This window comes from Dermacentor silvarum, chromosome 9, assembly GCF_013339745.2.
Source record: "Dermacentor silvarum isolate Dsil-2018 chromosome 9, BIME_Dsil_1.4, whole genome shotgun sequence".
Taxonomy (NCBI): Eukaryota; Metazoa; Arthropoda; class Arachnida; order Ixodida; family Ixodidae; genus Dermacentor; species Dermacentor silvarum.
The window spans coordinates 35,536,678-35,540,874 of record NC_051162.1 but is presented as its reverse complement, the minus strand read 5'-3'; the positions used below and the strand labels follow the sequence as shown (position 1 = coordinate 35,540,874).

Here is a 4,197-nt window from a genome sequence, read left to right as displayed (position 1 = left end):
TTAGACTGATTAAATTCATACGGCATTAGTGATTTCTTAGTCCGGCGTGAAAACATCCAGCAGACATGGTCATTGTCGTAAAAGCTTAGTTTTAAATAGAGGAACTCGTGACGCCTGCGGCAGAAAGGATGTTCCCCATCCGTCGGCAATGTTCGTGAGTGGTGGCGCTGGATAACATTCCCAGAGTTAGTTCTAGCAGTAAAAACATAAATACTCCAGAAAGTGGATGAAAAAACGGCGCCGCGGTAGCTCAATGGTAAGAGTATCGCACTTCTTCTTTATGGGGTTTTACGTGCGAAAACCAGTTCTGATTATGAGGCACGCCGTAGTGGAGGGCTCCGGATCAATTTTGACCACCTGGGGTTCTTTAACCTGCACTACAACGCAAGCACACGAGCGTTTTTGCATTTCGCCTCCAAAGTACATACACTAAAATTGGAACCATACAGAGAAGATTAGCATGGCCCCTGCGCAAGGAAGAGCATCGCACGCGTAATGCGAAGACGTGGGATCGTTCCTCGCCTGCGGCAAGTTGTTTTTTGATCCGCTTTCATTTTCATCAATTTGTGATTTCTTTATTCCAATTAGAAAGTACAAGTAATTTCCCCTATGTTGTCCTTGGTGTCCTTGTTTGTTGGCTTCTTATATGATTAATAAAAATGGGGCCCCTTGGTCCCCCTTCTCGTTCATCATATATATGTTAGTTGACAAAATGGAGCTGGGCAGGCCTTCTATCAATTGCGTAGAATGGATCACCGGAGTACCATTAGAGTTACAGAAGAAGGCGAGCGCATTCGAGGACGGTAGAAAAACTAGGTGGGGTGATGGTGTTAGAATATTGGCAGCTGCAAGTTGGAATCAGCTAGCCCAAGACGGCGGTAAATTGAGGTCGCAGGGAGAGGCCTTCGTCCTGCGGTGGACATACATGTAAGCTAATGATGATGATATATATATCTATATACATCATCACCTCCTACATCATCATCATCTACCTCTCTGTCTGTCTCTCGCTCTCTGTATATATATATATATATATATAGAGAGAGAGAGAGAGCGAGAAGAGAGAGGTTTAGAAGGAGAAATAATTTCCTGGTAAAAAGCATCTATTTATTGCAACCCGACCTAACCTAACTGTGGTCTTCAGTTTAGCATGAACAATTCTTTCATTTTGCACAGATTTTTTATATTAGACTAAAAGTGGCGGGTCTTTGTTACGTTGGCAAAAATTATCGTCGCATCATGGTGCGCGGAAACTGTTTCAGTCGCTTTGTTGAAATCGCAATTGCGATAGCGCTGGCTAGGCTAGCTGTGATAATATGATGTTTCGAACGTCAGGGAAGAGGTTGTGGGGTCATATTTTATTTTTCTGCGCTAATAAATTTTGTATCAAATTTCCTGGAAATTTGCTGGTATGCTGCCGAATGCCAGCATGGAATCGGGGGAACAACGTCATCATTAATCGTGAGGTATCGTTCTCGTTTAATGCATTTGATTGGGCAGGTTACACATAGCTGTGCTCGGCGGCTGATTACATGTGTTCGCCGCATTAACTCTACCCTCAGCTCAGCAAAGACTAGATCATTATGAGGGTCATCTTACTTGAGCAGAGCTATTACTAAAAAATGTGTGCCGCGATTTATTAATGCTATATTTTATTGTTTTGATCACAGTCCTTCCAGGTTATTTAACCGTAAAATGTTCTTTCATGGTTAATAAACCAGATTGAGATTGCAAAGAAGTGATATGTACTAAAGCAATGTGGATGAGCAGTGTTCTAATAATCAAGGCATAAAAAAATTCTCGCATGGCACCTGCGCTCTGCAGCAGGACCCAAGATCCAAAATGCCCAGCCTAATAGAAAAGTTGAGTATCAAGTTTCTTATTCCTACAGATAACGCCTGTATGTTTCAGCACCTACAATATTTGGAGGAGCACGATGCAGCAAACGAATAAAACAGGCCGTAAGGTTAAAATTAGAAAAAAGGCGCAATTTGTAAAACATACTTTTATTAGTTTATCTTTATAAAGCTATATTGTGAGGACTGTTTAAGAGTGTGCCCATTTTGACATGTGCAAACCATCACCATAAAGTGCATCATATTCTCTTCTACTACAAACATTATGCTGATGCTATTTAAATAACCTGAAAACAAAAGGCATCGCCTGCTACAATAAAACAGCTCCATCAGCAGTGGTGCAGGCAAAAAACCTGTTCGCCGGCCTCCTGATGTTCCTAACTGGCGCTCTGCTTACGTCGCCGCTTACCTCAGACGTCCTCCGTGATGTCTCAAGGCGAACAACTGGAATCATCAGGTGCCCACACCTCTGCGCGAATACCTCATTCCACATTGGTCATCAAAGGCTTCCACGCGAAACGAAAATATGGGGTGGGCTCTGGGGAAGGGGACGTATTGAACTGACTCGAAAACTATGACCGCATCATTCACTATAACAGATGGAAAATCTTCATAACTTCGCCATGTCCCTTTCAACCTCTCAGACATCGCAAACACGTAGTTCCTAAATCACGCACCTGACCTTTCCGACTGGGTCACCGTTACACAAAATCAGCGTAATTTCGTGCTATGACCATACGTGCCTGGTCTGCAAAGGAAAAACTACCCACCCGCATGCAATCGCACGGAGAATATTGTTCGTCCCACGCTGAGGACCGCCTTGAGCTTTGTGCGCCTGTCAACCCTACCCTCCCGGAAAGCTACCGCATTCGACACTTCCTCAAACATATTCTGATCTCGCTTTCCACGCGCTTGCTTGCAGAATCTAGCTGCCTTCACCACAGGCCGGCGTACTCAACAGATGTAATCCGCTCGTCTACCACCTCATGCATGCGACGCTCCACTACATGATGCGACTCACTTGTGGACCTTGATATGCAGCACCGTTTGTGAGGAACTACACAGCAAATGTCCCACCTGCACGTTACCTACTACAACCCGTTTGTCTGTGCCCACCCTCCGGGGGATCATTAAAGGAGAAGTAACGACGGCAGCCTCTGCTGTGGCTCGCGACGCCTTATCTCCTCCTCGATGGCCCTCGTATTTCGTCGATGCTACGATAGCGCCTGTTCATGGCCAAGCCGTTCGACATGCGCCTATCCAACCTCCTATCACGGCCACTTCGCCAGGCTCTAATAAGCTTTGCTATTCACATTGGTGCTTCAGCCGCCCCATCTGAGATTATTGTGACTACTGAAGACATATTGACCATTACTGCAGACGACGCCAGCAGGACTAATTCCATGCCTAGGCTCTACAGGAACGTAACTGCGCTTATCATCATTATCGTAACCTAATGTAACGTAATGAGAAAATAATTGTTTCGACACCTGTTATCATTTGTATCCTCTAAATAAATTTTTGTACGGCTGGGGGTAATATTACTCATGCAACTTTTGTTCTTGTGTAACGTGGCAACCTTCTTTTCGTAAAAACGACACAGCCTCAGTAGAGTGCCCTGAGGATGAATGTAAGGATATTCTGGTATGTAGAAATTTACCTGCAAGTTATTTTTAATAAATGAAAACATATGCAACCTTACGTAAAATATTAGCTTTTACATGGCATTTGCTCTGTAATGTGCCTGAAATGTATTTTGCCTTGAAGTGTCGTTGAAATAATCGCCAGGACATACTTCCATACGACGTTGGTATGATATTAATAAAATCGAAAAGTATTCATTTTGAATAACTGAGAAAGCATTTGTTCTCGGCGCGATTGGGTGAATGGGCGAAGTAAGTCCTTGCACCTCCCCTACCAAAATAACACTAACAAGAAGTAATCAGTGAAAGCTACCCAATTACCAAATCAATACTACCATGCCACATATTCTGAGTTAAGCTTGCTAAGTAATAGCACAACCAACAAAAAACAACATACCCGAGCTGTAGAACTCATTGTCACGGAAAGCAGTGGTATTTCGCTACTGCATTCTGACCCCTTGGTATAAATGTACCCTTGCTGTGGAGCGTAGCAAATTTTCTGAATTGTTCTAATGACACTCTGGTTGATGAATCTTCTAAGGCTTTCCTGCTGCGCATACAAACGTCAGTACTCCATAGGTGCCTATCCGACAACGCGTATTTGTGATCCCCAGGTGAAAGCTATCAGTGAGCATGACCCTTTAGAAGGTCACGTGTTTACGGCTGAAGCATCTGGCTTCACACATTGAACCATAAAC

General features: G+C 43.8%; 1 non-coding gene across 1 annotated transcript; it reads left to right on the top strand.

Annotated features, from left to right (window-relative positions):
- The first annotated feature begins 404 nt into the window (after positions 1 to 404).
- On the top strand, positions 405 to 512 carry LOC119465425 (U6 spliceosomal RNA). The gene has a single exon (XR_005194862.1). It is a non-coding gene; the product is annotated as a U6 spliceosomal RNA (small nuclear RNA).
- Positions 513 to 4,197: the final 3,685 nt, after the last annotated feature.